Source organism: Rhinoderma darwinii, chromosome 5, assembly GCF_050947455.1.
Source record: "Rhinoderma darwinii isolate aRhiDar2 chromosome 5, aRhiDar2.hap1, whole genome shotgun sequence".
Taxonomy (NCBI): domain Eukaryota; kingdom Metazoa; phylum Chordata; class Amphibia; order Anura; family Rhinodermatidae; genus Rhinoderma; species Rhinoderma darwinii.
In genome coordinates this window covers 43,891,948-43,904,136 of record NC_134691.1, presented here as the reverse complement: position 1 = coordinate 43,904,136, position 12,189 = coordinate 43,891,948, and positions in this window count along the sequence as shown.

Here is a 12,189-nt window from a genome sequence, read left to right as displayed (position 1 = left end):
TAAATGATGCAACGGAAACCTACAACTCGTCCCGCAAAAATCAAGCCCTCATAGGACTATATCGACGGAAAAAACGAAAATGAAAATCTGAAAAAAGGGCTGCGGCGGGGAGGGGTTAATATGCTGTGTTTCCCGGTTTTAGAAACACCCTACATGTGACCCTAATCTTTTTCCTCAACATTTGACAGGGCTCAGGAGTGAAAGAGTACCATGCAAAATTGAGGCCTAATTCGGTGATTCACAGAGTATTGGTTCACAATTGCAGTGGCTCTGATGTGAAATAATAAAAGGAACCCCTGAGAAGTGACGCCATTTTGAAAACTGCACCCCACAAGGCATTTATTAAGGGGTGTAGTGAGCATTTTCACCCCACAGGTCTTTTCCATAAATGATTGCGCTGCAAATGATGCAAAGTAAAATTAAAATTTTTCCCTAGATGTGCTATTTCAGTGCCAAATATGTCGTGCCCATCTTGTGCCACTGGAGACACACACCCAAAAAATTGTTAAAAGGGTTTTACCGGGTATGGCGCTGCCATATATGTGGAAGTAAAATGCTGTTTGGGCATGCTGTAGGGTTCAGAGGGGAAGGATCACCATTTGGCTTTTGGAGCATGGATTTTGCTTGGCAGTAGTTTTGTTTGTACTTTTACTGGTGTTTCCGTTTATAATGTAGGGGGTACATGTAAGCTCGGCGGAGTATATAAGGGGCATAGTCAGGTGGTATAATAATGGGGTAAAAAAAACAATAAAATAATCCATAGATGTGTGTTACGCTGTGACACAATCCTTTCTGCACAGGCCGGTGTCTCACTAATAAATGGTCCTTACTTATTCCCCTTTTGGTCCACACTCGGCATCTTTGCAGTTTGAGGAATTTTGCCGGGAAAGTGTTGTCCTGGTATAATACGGGCACCCTCGCTTCAAGCAGATATGCTTGGGCTCTCCCCTTCCTGGTTCCCTTATTTTAGGGGCCTTGATAATTCGCCACTTGAAACAGAAGAAATGTTCCCCTCGGGTCGGCACAACTGCATATTTTTTCTTTCCTGACTTATTGGAGCCTTAACTAATTTTATTTTTTCATAGACGTAGTGGTATGAAGGCGTTTTTTTTTTTGCGGGACGAGCTTTTATTGGTACCATTTTGGGGTACATGCGACTTTTTGATCACTTGTTATCCTTTATTTTTTGGGAGGCACGGTGACCAAAAAACAGCAATTCTGGCATAGTTTTTTAGTTTTTTTTTTATACAGCGTTCACCAGGCGTTATCAATTACATGTTACCTTTATTCTGTGGGTCAGTCCGATTCTGGCGATACCTAATTTATAGCAGAGGCTGGACGGCAGCACGGAGGGCTTAACGGGAAGCCTCCATGACTGCCGTAGGAGGGAGGGTTCAGCCAATAGGAAGGACAGGTTAGGTGAGGGAGGAGGGAGAGATGGGAGGAGCCAGGGTGTGGTAACTGTTCCTCCCGCTGTTTTCGGCATTGAGCCGGAAGAAGCGGGAGGAGAAACAAGCAAAAAACTTAGCTTCCACCCACCCGCCCTGAATTAGGTTCCATTTATGGGATTGGGGTGTGGGTTTATCTGTTTCTTGTGCTTTTGATGTATGCTTATGTAACTTGTGTTTTGTTTTATTTCTTTTAAGCAGGTCCGGGTGTCATGGCAGCTGGCGGGGGGAGCCTTGAGGTTGGTCAGTACAAAATGTTGGGGGGGTCGCAACGGGGGTATGCGTCCCCCAAAAAATGGTAGATCATTTGAAGACTTCATAGGGTGTTATCCCTTTGAAGTGGTCTTCTGGTGGTTGGAGCCATCTACAGGGGTGAGCGGTGCTTCCGAGCTGGTTTACAGCTGGAGGTAAATAGTTGGTGGTGGTTTGCAGATGGCTAATTTAAAGGAAATCGGAAAAATGGCTTCAAGGACTTCCCCTGCTCTGTTTAGTGTTAATTGACCCATGTTGAGTCATGTGAATTATAGTAGGAATTCTCTGGTCGAATTCCTAAAAGAGTTATTTGAATGTTTCGGATTAAATTGCATTTAATCAATGTTAAATAAATAAACGGCTGCTGTGGCCATTTCACATCCAACCTCGGTTGTCACGTATCTTTATTGGGAAGGGGGCGAAAAAAGGGGAATAAAGGTAAAATGGTTAATCAGCACATGACTCTACTTAGGCTAGTCAAGCACTTTTTTATGTTTTACAACTTTGTGCACAATAAAATAACTTTTGTAAAGAGAATGGATTTTTTTTGTCGCCAAGTTGTGAGAGCCACAGCTTTTTAATTTTTTCATCGCAGGAGCTGAGGGCTTGTTTTTTGCGAGAAGAATTATAGTTTTTATAGGTACCATTTTTGGGTACATGCAACTTTTTGATCACTTTTTATTTAAAGTTTTGGAAGAAAAGTGACCAAAAAATAGCAAGTATGTCAGTATCTTTTAGTATCTTTTAGTTTTTTTTTTTTTTTACGGCGTTCACTGTGCGGAATAAATAACATAATATATTTATAGCTCAGATCGTTACGATCGCAGCGATACCAAATATGTATGTCTTTATTATTTTTTTCAATAATAAAAGACTTGATAAGGGAAAAAGGGCGATTGCGTTTTATGTTATTGCTTGAAACTTTAAGGGTATGTGCAAACGAGAACTGGCTTTTACGTCTGAAAAGACAGACTGTTTTCAGGAGAAAACAGCTGTGTCGTTTCAGACGTAAAAGCTCCTCCTCGCATTATTGCGAAGCGTCTTTGACGCCCGTAATCTTGAGCTGCTCTTCATTGACTTCAATCAACAACGGCTCAAATTTCGTTGCAAAGAAGAGTCCTGCACTTCTTTGCCGAGGCAGTCAATTTACGCGTCGTCGTTTGACAGCTGTCAAACGACGACGCGTAAATGACAGGTCGTCGGCACAGTACTTCGGCAAACCCATTCAAATGAATGGGCAGATGTTTGCCGACGTATTGTTGCCCTATTTTCAGGTGTAAATCGCCTCGTTTACGCCTGAAAATAGGTCGTGTGAACCCAGCCTTATTGTATTTTTGGCAACTTTTATTTTTTCTTTTTTTGCACTTTTTTTTTACACTTTTCTTTAGTCCCACTAGGGGACTTGAAGCTCCAACTGTTTGTTTGATGTTCTAATACATTGGCACTACCTATGTAGTGCAATTTTTTAGAACTGGGCGGGGCCTAATCGGCTTCCGTAATGGCAGATAGGAAGCCATTGTTAAGCATACTGTTGCCATAGTAACAGTCGCCAGCCTTGCCATCGCTTGGCAGGCTGCCGATTTCATACAAACCACTTTGATGCAGCGATTGCATTGGATCGCTGCATTGAAGGGGTTAATGACAGAAATCAGAGCTAGCTCCGTTTCCTGCCTTTACAGTGGGATGTCCGCTGTAACATACAGCGGACACCCACTGCTGATGACGCTGGCTCAGCTTGTGAGCCGGAAGCTGAGCCGGTGCCATCTTGCCGATGGTACCGGAAGCCTTTTGGGCCCCGCCGACGACGGGTCATAGGAGGATTTCGTTGCTGGCAGACCGGGAGGTATTGGGCCTCCGATCGCCTTTGCAGCCACCGGCAACCCAGCGATCATGTTGCTGGGGTGCCGGTGGCTATAAACTCCTCACATGCTGCGATCTCTATTGAACGCAGCATGTGAGGGGTTAATCGGTTGGATCGTAGGCTAGCTCCAGTCCTGGCCGATACCTTAGGGTGCCAGCTTTAACATACAGCTGTCACACGGTCGTTATGTCGCTGGCTCAGCTCCTGAGCCAGCTCCATCTCCTTCACGTACAATTACGTGGTATTGCATGAAAACACCATCTCCCATCACGTAACTGTACATGAAAATGCGGGAAGGGGTTAAAATCAATTTGGCGAACCTCTTTGAAAGAGAAAGGGCTTCTCTGTGGATATCCTCCTGCAGGGGATGGTTTCGGCCTACCTTCCAGGAATGGGAGACAGGAGGCCAAGCGAAAGACCTGCGTGCACCCCATGGGCACCTCCCGACTCATGCTGCCCCGGTTCTGAAGGTTGTTCGTCGGTGGGGTCTGGAGGCGAGGGAGATCAAGACCATGTCGAGAAAATTTCTTGACAGAAAGGTCTTGTTGACCTGCTTTCAGAAGCCCCTGGCGCTCAGGAACTGCCCAAGTAGAGACCTCGTGGTGGGATTAAAACTTTTAAACTCTGTGAGGATTCCCCAGAAGTTTTAGGATCTGGCTTGGCGCTGCTTCCATGGAGGCTGTATGTAAGGGGCAATCTGAAGTATAGAAACTCAGATGAAAGAGGTTGTCCTCGGGAGGAGTGCGGTGACACGCTGGAAAGCATGGACCATTTCTTGCTTCGGTGTCCCTTCAATGAAGAGGTTTACAAACGGGTGGGAGCTTCCATCGGTTGGCCCGGTCTGACTAACCTCTCCTTACGCTGGTTGGGCCAATGGGGCATTCGGAGAACTGGGTGGAAGGGATCATTGCACTTATTTTTTAGTTAGTTTAGTGATCAGGTATTTTTGTGTTTCGTGTCGACTCAGTTTAAAATCCTCCTGGAGGACGAGGTGTGTAGGAATATCATGGGTGACCTGGTGAAGGTCCGGTCTCTGGAGGTTGAGAGACTGGGTGCATCCAAGGCCTCTCGACTTTGGAGGGGCTTTAATTTTAGGTGCCTTAGGTCGAACCAACCTTTAGGGGGAGGGGAGGGGGTGCCCCTGGGTATTAGACTGGGGGTAGGGGTCTACACCTGGCCATGACACCGTGAAATAGTGATAGGGACAGAATGAGGGACAGCCGGAGGGACAGATTAGTTTATAAAGTAATAAGGGATAGAGATAGGGAAGCTGGATAGGTTTAGCGATAGGGACCGGGGTGGTGGTTGGGGGTGGCTTTGGCCTCTGGGCTGGTGCTCTAGGGGGGCTTTCCTCTCCTTCCCCTCTGTTGATGGGCTGAGTAAGCACAAGTAGGTGTTTGTTTTGAGCTTTTGGAGACAGAAAAAGGGTTTACAAGCGGCCAAACTTAGGTTTTCGGGTTTATGTATATAGTATGCTATTTGGTTATAGTTATGTGTCTGTTATGATTTGAATGGTGTATAGGTGTATGCATGGGTTTGTGTGAATGTTGAGGTAAGATGGGCAGTACATAGGTGGGGGGCCTGGGGGTGTGCCCAGCCTGATTCTGGACTACGTGGATGTGAAGAGGAGATGTGACGTTGGATCGGGCTGGGTCGGTGTGTTGGGTGTTGGGGGCCAGCATCCGAACTATGCGGACATGGGAGGACATGAGGCGTGATGCTGGTCAGGGGAGGTGATGGGTGGTGATGAAAAAGTTAGTACGTATAAGGTTAGGCATGAATGTGGATAAGTTAAATTAAATTAAAAAAAAAAAAAAAAATCTAAAATAAAAAATCATTTAAAAAAAAAAATCATTATTTTTTGAGGGTTTTGTACTTTTTTTTCATTTACATAATGCACTGAAGTAAGTGCACCATGGGATGGTAATTTTTTATTTTTTAGAGTTTATTATTATTATTTTGTTATTTCTATTATTAGTGTGATTATTATTCATTTTGTTTTATATATGTGGTGATTTTGGTTTTTAGGGGGCCATTGGTTGGCACAAGGTTATAAGAGTATGTTATAATAAGTATGCTGTATATAGTGTTATAGTTATGTTTCCTTGGGGTTGGGGGGTATAGGTGTGTGTATGAATGAGTATGGGATTATAGTTATGTATGCATGGGGATGTATGTAAGAATGGTCAGGCTGGGTAAATTAATTTTGATGTACAGAAATGTACATACATTTTTTTTGTTGTGTTTTGCAAATATTGTATATTTTGTAATGTTTTATATTTTTTATTAAAAGAGTACCAGCAGTGACTAATGAGGAGGGAGGTTGTGTCTGAGTGCTGCTGCTGTGTCTGATTTGTGAGGACCACACCCAGGATGGAGGGAGTTTCCTTTTTTCACCAGCCCAGGTTCATATCACCTGCCTGGGCTAAGGAAACGTCTGTGAAGGAGGCTCCATTCATACATGGAGCCTCAGACCTCTACCCCCTTGAGCATGCAGGCGGGGGGTAGAGGGTCTTCCCAACCTGTTGGGAAGATGCAGCCAGCATCAGGGGTGTGAAGGTCATCCCGTGGAAAGATCTGTGTGGCCCCCCCTGATGCTGGGGCTCTGGAAGGTGTCGAGAGGAGAGACGTGGAGGAGGAGATGTAAGTACGCCCAGGTGGAGGCCCAGGAGAAGGCCCAGGAGAAGGCCCAGCAAGGCAAGATACCCGACCCAGGGACCAGAGTACGGTCGAGGAGTGGGGGCTACTGCGGTCGGGGAAGTCGGTGGAAACCTTCAGCCCCCGCCTAGCTGCCCGACTGGAAGAATACCGGGACCTCAGTAAGTCCCTGCGGCAGCTACGGGAAGATCTGGCAGTCGCCAGGGGACGAGCCGCGAAAACAACAGGCGCCAAGAGGTCCCGGTATAGTTTCCAGGTAAAACAAATTCTGGAGGAAGTGAAGGCGGTGGAGGAAAGGAGATTGGAGATCGTGGCCGGTGGGGGAGCCTTCGGGGAGAAGCTGGAGAATGACGAGAGGTTTTCCCTGATGGCATCCCCCACGCAATGTAACCAAACCCCCTACAAAGGGGAAGAAAGGAAAAATGAAGAGGCTGCTAAAAGTGCAGAGGCATTGGAGGCTGCAGAAAAGGAAGCCAGGATTACAGAGGCCGCAGAAGTGGAGGCCGCAGAAGTGGAGGAGAGTCTGGAGGTGGAGAGGATGCCAATCCGGGAGGAGACGAAGATGGGCTCGGAGGCCCCCTGGGAAGGCAGTAATGGAGGGGCAAGTGGGGAACTTTCCTGCAGCCAAGGTGTACAAAACTTTGAATCGGGCAGTGAGCAGCCCCCGGGGGTTGCTCACGCAAATACGGCTGCAGGAGTCCCCAGTGTCCCTCCAGAACATTTGTTTTGGAGCTCAGTTGCCACCGGAGGAGGACAAAGTGCAAAAGAAAAAGCTATGGAAGATAAGACGGAAGAAGACAGGTGGGGTATCCTATAAGTATTCCTACCTGTCTTCCTTGCGTTTCGGACCAGGTGAGAGCTCCGTTCGGGACGCAAGCCCCGCAAATCCCCCAGCTTCGGCCTCTACAGTGGAGTCGGAGCGGGAAAGCGGGCAGAATAAAATGGTGTCGGTTCAACTCAATGTGGCCAAGATGGCGCCGGACGCCGTCTCCTGTAAAGGAGGCAGTGCAAGCGGCCAAGAGGCGTTAGGGGGCGTATCCCAGTGTCCAGTGTATGGGGAACCTCAGAAGCCGGCCTTTGGTCCAATACCCTATGATGACAGATGAACCAACACATGGATGCAATGGTAAGTTTGGTTTCCAGGTTCTGGGTTGTCCCTGGGTACAACAACACTGCTACCCGATATGTGCAGACATGTCTTCTCTGTGCCGGCCATAACACAGGGAGAACAGTAAAAGCCCCCGAGTAGCATACCGCAAGGCCATTGTACCCATTGCAGCGACTGCAGATTGATTACATACAGCTACACAAGGTTGGTAGGTATGAATATGTCCTTGTCTGTGTTGATATCTTTTCAGGATGGCCTGAAGCATGATCTGTGGCAACAGCCAATGCAAAAAAACGGCTAAGAAGCTGCGTAATGAAGTGATATGTAGGTCTGGTGTTGCAGAAACCATAGAAAATTATCCAGCTACACATTTCACAGGGGAAATATTTAGAGAAGTAATGTCAGCATTAAACATTGAACACACGTTCCATAAACCCCATCACCCCCAGCGTAGTGGGGCGGTAGAAAGAATGAATTGGTACACTGAAGTTAAAAATTCAAAAGGCAATGTCTGAGACAGGAAAAACATGGACAGAATGCCTTCTAATAGCGTTACACTCAGTCAGAGTCACTCCAAACAGAAAGATCTTACTGCATTTGTGGGAGCACTGAATAAAAATAGAATTTCTTTGTATTATCGTGTTTATGGTTCCCTTCCAGATCCAGATTTCCTTGCAGGGTCTCATTATGTTAAGCCCAGAGATTGGATAATGATAAAGACACACGTCTGGATAACTCTTGAGCCCGGATGTAAAGAACCGTATCAAGCCAGCTGACCATTTCCACTTCGGTAAAACTTGAAGAGAAAGCTTCCTGGATATTTACCGGTCACTGCAAGAAGGTTCTGAACCCCGAGGCTTCATCATTGTAACCTATCTTTTACTCCAATGTATTACATCCTTAAATCCCAAAGGAGAATTGAGACAAGATTATCAAATATCATCAGACTGTCGTAAAAAATGACTAACTTGTGTCCGATGGTTGGAACTTGACATTGTACGATTACCATATGTGGACGAATGTCAGCGTCCCTCATACAATAGTAGGGCATGTTTTTGACCCTTGATGGGTGGTCAACATTACTAAAAGAGTGCATCCGTGGATGATGGACTACAGATAAGGAATCCCAGGAAATTGGAAAGGGGTCAATATGATGGCACTTAAGCTGGGAGATACTACTAGTAGTAAATTGAAAATTAGCTTTTAGAAGGCCTCAGATTATCTAGGCTGTCACATGCCACATTCAAATGACTGTTTAGGTTGGTATGTGCACGATTAAGCTTGTGGATGGGCATCAAATTTTACGAAAAGAGAAAATACCACCTGTACCCAAAGGGGAGCTATTCCTGATCTTGGGGATAATTCTAATCAAAGTGATCCTTCCATATACAGACAGGAAAGATATCATAGCCCCATGGGTAACAAGACTAGTGAACCCTGGTGCCTTTTCCATAATTCACTAAGACTTGTGGAATTAGCAGATATGATGGTACATCATAGGAGTGGCGCCTTTAAGCTTCCGGATGATATCTATATAGTGTGGTAATAATGCATATAAATGGATACCTATGGGAGCAGAAGGAACCTGTACATTAGCTAGACTCCAGTCAGCCACATGGGTATGGGAAGATAATGATTATCCTTGCAGTAACATATCAAACCATATGTTGTTCAAGAGGGAAGCTAACCCGAGTAAGGCTAAATCCCTAGTATATGTTCCCTGGCAAGAAAAGTTAGGCCTATCACTCATACTAGTAGGGCTATCTGTAAGAAATGCACATAATATTGAAAAGCTTGCTGACTTATTTGACAATATTACAGAATATGTTTTTGATGCTTTAAATATAACTAGCACATTTACCAGTTAGCTTATCTTAGTAACTATCCAGCATGCTGTAGTTCTGGACTATCTCATACCATCCCAAGGAGGTATGTGTCAGATAGTAGGCCCTGCCTGCTGCCATTATATAGAACCCTCTGGCCTGTTGCAAGTCACGTATGATATAGAGCAGGATAATAGCTATAATTAGTTATAAAAACCCAACGCAGATTAAAGTTCTATGTGTAGAAAAAGGAGAAACATTGGGACATAAAATAACTTCTACATCCCTGCTTCCAGTAACAGTTCCCACGCCTCAATTCATTAAGGATGATGGATGGATATGCGCCTACTGTGATGGATGAAACCCCTCTCAGGTCGACATATGTGTCCATCGTGGTGGTGTTAGGAAAGAATCATATAATTAGGAATAGATTTGTGTGGCCAGGAACACCCCACTCTTAGGTAAATGATTTATAGATGATCTGTGGGAAAGGATCTCAAGGCAAGTTTGATGATCCCACTGTTTATGTGGCTACCCGTGTAATCCGTGATATACCTGTAAAGGATCTGCCAGACACAGCTTCTGTGTCGACACCCGTGGGTAATCAGTCTGCACCTGCTCCTAGGTCTGATAGAGTGACTCGATCTGCTACCACTCAGGCTGGTAGGCTCAGGAGTGGGAGAACCTATCACAGCAAGGCCAGACGATTCTAGCTCCCGCCCTCGGTCTATTTATACCTGCATTTCCTGCTTGTCTTTGCCTGTGATTCTTTCCTGTTTCCTGGCTCTGCTGCTCCTGCTATTATTATTGAGCTTGCTTCATTTTGACCCTGGCTTTACTGACTACGCTCCTGCTCTACGTTTCCTGGTTTGACTCGGCTTGTTCACTACTCCTGTTGCTCACGGTGTTGCCATGGGCAACTGCCCCATTTCCCTTAGCTTCTGTGTGCCCTTGTCTGTTTGTCTGTCGTACACATATTGAGCGTAGGGACTGTCGCTCAGTTGTACGCCGTCGCCTAGGACGGGCCATGCAAGTAGGCAGGGACTGAGTGGCGTGTAGATTAGGGCTCACCTGTCTGTCTCAATACCCCGTCATTACAATACCACAGTTTCAGCTGTAACTCATGATAGGTAGATTCCCCAATCTAATGGACACCATACTAGGTTAGGAAGGGATAGGAGGATCCGAGTTTTCACCTTCAGAGGATATCGGTTCCCATAGGGATAGAATAGTTGGATGCAGTATTTTGTCAAAAAGAGGGGAACTGTCAGTAATAAATCTAATACCTGTTAGATTTATTTTGTATTAATATTATCAATACAAAATGACTGCATTATATTGTTTGAGATATGTATTAGATGTGTATTAGATATGTTTTTAATCTTCTCTTAAATGAATGCATTCCCTATCCCCTAAGATAGGGTAAAGATTACATCATCTGGCATTCCAAACAGATGAGTACCAGGAATAAAGTCATTACCTTATATGGAAGTATTGTTGGGTGTATACCTATATGTACTTGGCATCATCTGATTGGTTGTGTCTTAAGTGAAAGCATGAACCTATAAATAAAGGCTCCGTCCACAGCCATTTTAGATTTCTGTACATCAAACCATTGTATGTGCAATCTCTCCCGATCGGTCATTTTTGTAAATATGAATGAATCCTGGACAAATTCTGTTATGGAGAAAAGGAACTCAAGAGTGATGGGGATTAATTTCACAGTTGGGCATATGTGAGCTGGGCAAAGTACATCAGGGGCATAGTCAGGTGGTATAATAATGGGGTAAAAAAAAAAACAATAAAATAATCCATAGATGTGTGTTATGCTGTGACACAATCCTTTCTGCACAGGCCGGTGTCGCACTGATATATGTCCTTCCTTATCCCCCTTTTGGTCCACACTCGGCACCTTTGCAGTTTGGGGAATTTTGCTGGGAAGTGTTGTCCTGGTATAATACGGGCACCCCAGCAGATATGTTTGGGCCTTCCCCTTCCTGGCTCCCTAATTTTAGGCCCTTGATTCTTTGCCTCTTAAAATCGAAGAAATGTTCCCCTCGGGCTTGCACAACTGCATATATTTTATTTCCGGACTTATTGGAGCCTTGACTAATTTTATTTTTTGATAGACGCAGTGGTATGAGGGCTGTTTTTTGTGGGACAAGCTGTAGTTTGTATTGGTACCATTTTGGGGTACATGCGACTTTTTGATAATATTTTATCAAATTTTTTTGTGAGGCAAGGTGACCAAAAACCGCAATTCTGGCATAGTTTGTTTAGGGTTTTTTTTATACAGCGTTCACCATGCATTATAAATTACATGTTAACTTTATTCTGCGGGTCAGTACGATTCCGGCGAAACCAAATTTATAGACTTTTTTATGTTTTACAAATTTTTGCACAATAAAATTACTTTTGTAAAAATAATGTATTTTTTCTGTCGCCAAGTTGTGAGAACCATAACTTTTTCATTTGTTTGTCGATGGAGCTGTATGAGGGCTTTTTTCATTGCAAGACGAGCTATAATTTTTATAGGTATCATTTTTGGGTACATGCGACTTTTTGATCACTTTTTATTCCAATATTTGTAGGTCAAAGTGACCAGAAAACAGAAATTCTGGTATAGATTTTATGGGTTTTTTACCACGTGGAATAAATAACATAATATTTTTATAGTTCAGGTTGTTACGGTCGCGGCGATACCAAATATGTGTGGTTTATTAATTTAAAAATAATAATAAAGGCCTTGATAAGGGAAAAGGACGATTGTATTTTATTTTATTACTTGAAACTTTTTTGACACTTTTTTTAAGTTCCACTAGGGGACCTGAAGGTCCAACTGTCTGATTTTTTTTTTCTAATACATTGCTCTACCTATGTAGTGCAATGTATCAGATCTGTCAGTCATTCACTAACAGCAAATCGATTAAGCTTTGCCTCCGGGCGGGGCCTAATCGGCTTACATAATAGCAGAGCAGGAGACCATCGTTAGGCTTCCTGTTGCCATAGCAGCAGTCGGCGGCCCTGCGATTGCAGGGC